The sequence below is a fragment of the Penaeus vannamei genome, chromosome 4 (genome assembly GCF_042767895.1).
Source record: "Penaeus vannamei isolate JL-2024 chromosome 4, ASM4276789v1, whole genome shotgun sequence".
Classification (NCBI taxonomy): Eukaryota; Metazoa; Arthropoda; class Malacostraca; order Decapoda; family Penaeidae; genus Penaeus; species Penaeus vannamei.
In genome coordinates, this window is record NC_091552.1 from 30,536,156 (window position 1) to 30,543,655 (window position 7,500).

Below are 7,500 nucleotides of genomic sequence, written 5' to 3' on the forward strand. Positions count from 1 at the left end.
GATGTTATTCTGTTGTGTTCGGTCTTCTGTGCGGATGGAAACTAATCACTTTGATAAGGAATTCCTAGAAATGTATCCTACTTTGTTTATTTATTGTTATTAAACCTTTGTCTTTTTCACTTCATTTTTGTCTTGTTTTCCTTTCCCTTTTTATTTACTCTTTATTCTTATTTCCATTTTTCTTTTGCTTGGCGTGTTTCGTCGTTTATTTATATTGGTCTCTCTTCCCTCTTTTTTCCCCATCTTGTTCTTTGCCTCAATATTATTATCATTATTTGCTCCCTACTTTTCCTTCAACATTATCATAATTATCGTTCTGCCGTTATGCGAATAAACTTTCCTAGGAGGTAAATCTAGAAAAGATACACGCGGGAAATGTTGACTCGGCATACCAAGAAATGTAACCGACGCGTTGTGTTTTATATCTTCATCAGAATTATACACATCAAATTATGAATCATATCTTAATCAGGTAAGATATAAGGAGTTACCTGCAATCTGTCTTATTAATTCCTTCATGAGACACCTGTACCGTCGGGGCTTTCCTCAGCACCTCATGGCAGGGCCGCCGCCTCCTTCCTTCCTACTTCAAAGTTACCGGTACCATCGCAAACCGACATCGAGGCAGCCAGCGTGTACATGGCTTGGGACAAAAGTGGGACAAAAACGGTACGAAATAAGAAGCTGCCAACGAGATCCCCGCCAGCGCCCTGCATGCACACCGAGGGGGAGGAACGAAAAACGAGGACTTGGCGAAGAGGTTTCCGGCGGCCGGATCGGCGAGCCTCGAACAGACGTCCGTCAAACCTGAATTTCAAATCCACTTCGGTTGCACGCGGATGAACTCTCCCTTTGCTTGGACCTGAAGGAAGAGGAAATTATCTTTGGAGGAAATAAGAAATAAGAGAAGATATAATGGAAACTGCTTACCTTGCGGGGGATGAGAACGTGACCAGCGCGTCGGCCAGCCTTGAATGAACCAAGGTCGAGGAAGAGTCGATTATTATTCATATAACGAACGCCAAGTCCCGGGCGTCGGTCGAGTCTCGAGGTTTTGTCTAATACATTTGTATAATTTGGAATATTCCTTTACTTCTCCTAAAATGTATTTTCTCTATCACGTATCTTCCTCCACTTCCTGTTTTGCTTTCAACTCTTCTCTCTAGACTTTTCTTCCTTTGTTCATGTCCGCAACTTCCATGAAGATATACCTCGGATATAACGCGTCATTCGTATCCCTTGGTTTGTGAAGAAACGCACTCGTTCTTTTTCGTTTTTTTTCTTTCTTTCTTTCTTTTTCTTTTCCTTTCTCTTTGGTTTTGGTTTTGCTTTTTGTTTTTTTTTTGCTAACCCTGACTTTTGTTTCATTGCATCTGCATATATAATGTTGATGATAATATGAATATTCTTATAACACGTTCGAGTTTATCCTATGAACTTCTCTCTGATTCTGACCTTCGGATACACTTAATGGATATGTAAATGTTCTTTTCAACCATTTTCTTCAAGACACTTTTATCATATATTATACATTTTTGCATTTGCATTTTGCATCCTAATTTTGTAATATAACGTTATTCTTCCTACTCTCTTTTCTCTCTTCCTTCGCCTCTTTCTACCCTTTTTTCCATTCCTCTCAATGTCCTCCACCTCCTCGTTCGTCTCTTCTTTTTATCCATCTTTCTCTACTCGCATTCCCCCTTCCATTCCACTTCCTCCTGTTCTTTTCCTCTTCCTCTCCTACCCCCCCCCCCTTTCCCTTTACCTTCCCTGTTCTCCCTCTTTCCTTCTCCCCTTCCCGCATCCCTTGCAACATAATGCAACATTCTTCATTATATTGCACCGCTTCAAGCAGGGCGTTGCGCTGTGACCGCATTCCACTTCCGCATGACGTGGCGAGCAGGACAGGGACGCAAAACGCCGGCCAATGCTGCTTCTCGGGGAGCGTTTTCTTCTCTCCTTCACGACTCAGGATCCTCAGGGTCTGTTTGGTCTGTGTGTTGAGATTGTTGTTGTTATTACTAGTATTGTTATTGTTATAACTATTTTTATCATTTTTTTGATCGTGGTTACAATATTCGTAGTAGTATCATTACTGCCATGACTACCATTGTTACGAAAAATAACTGTAATGATAATAAGTTATCATTATTACAGCAATTATTGTCATTATCATTACCATCACCACCATCACCATTATTTTTACTAATATTATCATTATCGTTAGTGTTGTTGCTGTTTTTATTGTTATTGTTGTTGTGTTTATTGTTCTTGTTGTTATTATTATCATTGTTCTTGTTATTATTATAACCTATTCCTATTTTTTTCTATCTTTATTACCAATATTATCTTTATCATCATTTACTTCCGCCAAGGTGATAATATTGGTAGCTTTGATTAATATATTTGTTCGTTTGTTCGTTGATTATCAGAATAACACAAAGGTCGGAAAAGATTTTGAGATTTTTTCCGTGTGTGTCTTGGACTAACGTAGGTGCCACTAAATTTTGGTGGTGACTGAGGATCATGATCTGCATCCGGATTTTTTTTTCAATGATTGCGTGAGTTAACCCTTTTGCATTTGCAATTCAGAAAGTTATCAACAGATTCTTTTTTTCTGTCTTTGCCTAACTTGGCTGCCATCATTATTATTACCATTATCAGTGTAAGGTTCCAGGCCTACAGCACGCTGCCACCACCCGATTAGTGGTTTCGAAAACCGTGTATATGAGAAGGGTGTTAGGAAAATAGTATGTGTATGCTGTGTGTAAATGGTAGATAGCGTAAGTTGGGCGTCTGCTTGAACGTATTTGGAAAATGCAGAATAATAGAATTTTCTTCCCTTCGGTTGATCATAAAACGGCTGGAAGCGGGAACCCAGGTGTTGCAATTTCAATGGTATTTCTAGCCTGATCTTTCTATTTTAAAGGGTGAGAAATCTGCCTGAATATATTCTGATTCATCTAGCCTTTTTACAGTCTTTCATGGGTTGCGAGATAAAGTAATCAGCTAATTACTTTTTTGAGACCCGAGTCTGGGAGAAGTTGAGTGTTTTATCTCACACCTTTCGCCAGGATCTAAATTATTTTCTTTCCCCAAACCATGGATACTTACATCCCGAAAGAGACTCCCAGGCATGGCACGAAGAAAAGAAAATATCCAAATGAAGTACCCGAAGACCAAGTAGATAGTTCGACAATCCAAACGACCTAAACAACCATAGAGAGAGAAAAAAAAATGTATATGTAAGGACCATCACTCCCTTCGGTGGTTACTGGAGACGTCGCCAAGGAGAAGGAATAATAGAAAATGGAAAATAAAGGAAATGATACGGAGAAAACCCTATGTTACACACAACTGTATTTCGCCCATAACATATTTACAATCGATAAATTAATTAGTAAAATGATAAGTATTTATTTTGCTTGGAGACTTCAACGTCATTCAAGCAGCGAGACTTGGTTAAAAATACGCCGATGGTTATGAATATAACCAAGTTCGCATTATACAAGCATTTTTAGACGGTTGGACTTGGTCGCTGACGCAATAAAAATCCCTGCGTATCTTGGCCGCAAGTGGCTATAAAAATACACATGTCTGCGGGGCGTAACCCCTCCATAACCCTCGGGTGGAGTTGGCCGAGGCTTGTGGAGGGGAAATCGACCTTAGCGACGGCGAGCGCAGCCGCACTCTGCAAGCATTATCATCGCCCTCCTGCGCCTCATCCTTTTTATTATTGTTGTTATTATTATTATTATCATTATTTTTTATCATTATTATTTCCATTGTTATTGCTATTATTATTATTATTATTATTATTATTATTATTATTATTATTATTATTATTATTATTATTGTCGTTATTATATTTATCATTTTCATTATTATTCTTATTGTTATTATTATCGTCATTATTATTATTATCATTATCATTATTATTATTCATTATTATCATCACTATTATTACCATTAACGTCTTTTTATCATTATTATTATTACCATCAACGTCTCTTTATCATTATTATTACTATCGTTATTATTATTATAATTATTAATATTTTTGTTTTTTTATCATTTTCATCCTCATTATCATTGTCATTACAATTTTGTTAACAAAATTATAATCATTATAATGATTTGTTATTTCTTATGATCATTTCTACCATAATCTTTATGATCAAGAAAATAACAATAACATAACAATTACTATCCTTAATATTACTTTAATCTTTATTTCTATTATTATTATTATTATCATTATTATCATTATCGTTATAATTATCGTTACTGCTGTTACCAGTATCGTTGTTATAGTTGCCATTACTATTATTATTTAATTATTGTTAAAATTATTTAATTATTATTTATATCATAGTTTTCATTGTCAAAATCATTATTATTGTCATTATTATCATTATTATTGGTATTATTAGTGTTATTATTATTTATATCATATATCATCATCATTGTCTTCATTATCACTATCATCATTGTTATTATCGTTATTATCATTATCATTGTTATAATTATCATTATCATCATTATTGTATCATTATTATTACTGTTGTTATTATCATTATTATTGTTAAGTTTCTAATGGTTGTAGTTGTTGAGTCATTACCAGTACCATTAGTATCATTGTTACTGCTTTATTTTCTAAAAGTTATGATTGTTATTGTTATAATTGTTAGTATTAGTAGTGGCCTTGTTATTTTTATAACTGTTGTTATTTTTTATTGCTCTTACAATCATTTCCCTTATCATTTTTACTAATACAGTTATTACAATTATTACTGTTATTACCGTATTCATTATTATTATTATTACTTACTTAAAGTTTTTCTTATCACTATTAACATTGTTATTATTGTTATTGTCAATAGTGATGTTACTGTTACTGAAAATATTAGTATTATTGTTATTGTAATAAGAATTATCATTATTATTATCATTACAGAATTCATTGTAGTTATCATTTTTGTTATTATAAGTTTTACTATCATCATGACTGTTACCATTGTTATTGTCCTTGTTATTATCATTATAGTGTTATTACTATTATTAGTCTTAATGATAACTTAATTTCATATAATTATTATTATCATAGTTATCATTATCGCTATCAGTATTATTATTATCATCTCTATCAATTCTGTTAATGTTATTATCATTCCCAATGTCATGTATATTTGCACAACCGTTTGTGTATGCACATGTCAGTGTATGCCCTTAAAGGTGTGCAGGTATTTGTGTTTGTCTGTCTTTGGGTATATGTGTTTGTGTGCGTGTGTTACTGTGTCTTTAAGTATGTGCGTGTGTCTGAGTATGCCTTAAAGTATGTGTGTGTGTGGCTGCTTACTTTAAAGTATGTATGTTGGTTTCTGTGTACGCTTTCATGTGCATTTCGGTATCTTAAATTGTGTATGCGTATGTCTGTGTACACCTTTACGTGCTTGTCTGTGTGTGCCTCAAAGTGTGTACGTGTGCGTCTGTGTACGCCTTTACTTGCTTGTCTGTGTGTGCCTCAACGTGTGTACGTGTGTGTCTGTGTACGCCTTTACGTGCTTGTCTGTGTGTGCCTCAAAGTGTGTACGTATGTGTCTGTGTACGACTTTACGTGCTTGTTTGTGTGTGCCTCAAAGTGTGTACGTGTGTGTCTGTGTACGCATCCATGTGCGCCTCTGCTTTCTGTTTATTCAGTAGTGGTCTGCAACGAGGTTACGTCTCCTTTAAAACTTGAGAAGTTGGCGTATCACGTATGCAAATTAGCCGGCGAAGAAACATCAACAAAACTGGCGGATGGCGTGCTTGTGCAATTACTGGGAATCAAGCAGGACCCGGAGAATAATGCGAGGGTGGGGAGGGGGGGGGGGGGGGAGGAGGAAACAGATACAGGGGAATGGACATTTGTATTCACGCATTGTGTGTGTGTGTGTGTGTGTGTGTGTGTGTGTGTGTGTGTGTGTGTGTGTGTTTGTGTGTGTGTGTGTGTGTGTTTGTGTGTGTGTGTGTGTGTGTGTGTGTGTGTGTGTGTGTGTGTGTGTGTGTGTGTGTGTGTGTGTGTGTGTGTGTGTGTGTGTGTGTGTGTGTGTGTGTGTGTGTGTGTGTGTGTGTGTGTGTGTGTGTGTGTGTGATATTCGCGTACGCAGAAATACCCTAACCAAAACAAAAAAAATATATGCCTACGAAATTCCTTATTTCCTACACAAGTAAACGCAAGTGCAGACATACAGATCCACTTCCCTCTCCACATACAAAGACACACACGATAACGAGCAAAGACTCAAGCACAAACAGCATATCCCACCTTACAAAAATAAAACAAAAAATGCAGCTACACTTGATTCACGCATAGCACAAACACACACCACCACTTCTCTTAATAAACACCTCAAACATTGAAATAAAATCATACACATCCCTTACCCAACATTCATATAAACATATTCCACTTTCCTACACAAATACACACCGCTCCCTTCACACGTTGATTTCCCTTCACATCATGCACAACTTCCTTCACACAAACCCAGTTCCCCTCATCAGATGCACACAACTCCACTCAAACAAACACGTATGGCTCTCCTCAGAATAACAAAGGCAGTTTCCTCTAAGCAAGCACACATAATACAAACAACCACAGCTGTCCTAACAAACACGAGCACAGTCTCTCTCACACAAGCACAGACACAGCTTCTTTCACAAACACAAACACGAACACAGTCTCTCTCTCTCACACAAACGCAGCTCCTTTCACAAACACAGACAGCTCCCTCTTACAAATACAAATACACAGATTCCCTCACACAGACACAAGCACGAACAGTCTCTTACACAAACACAGACACAGATTCCCTCACACAGACACAAGCACGAACAGTCTCTTACACAAACACAGACACAGATTCCCTCACACAGACACAAGCACGAACAGTCTCTTACACAAACACAGACACAGATTCCCTCACACAGACACAAGCACGAACATAGTCTCTCTCTCACACAAACATAGCTCCTTTCACAAACACACACAACTCCCTTTCACAAATACAAAACACAGTCGCCTTAACACAAACATAAGCACAGCTACCCTCCACACAAACACAAAACAGCCTCCTTAACGCGAAAAGAAAAACGCACAAACTTACTCGCTCGCCCAAGCTCTCCGGGCTTTAGATTCAGTCTCGTTTCAGCCATAAATCAAAAGAACATAACGCATTTTATACCATATTTCAGACACCGCGAATTATCATATCAGACACACCAGCGTGAAGTATGGGATTTCAGTTAACTCTTTGCATTAAACAACAGGAGGCTCGCGGACTCACTCTGTCTTTTTCTGTTGCTCTTTTCTTCTCTCTCCTTCTCTTTCTCTTTTCGTCTCTGTTTTTGGTTCTCTTGGTTCTTTTGTTCTCTTTCCGTTTCTCTCTTCTCTTTACCTCTCTTTCCCCTTATTATTATTGTTATTATTATTATAAGTAGTAGTATTGTTGCATTATT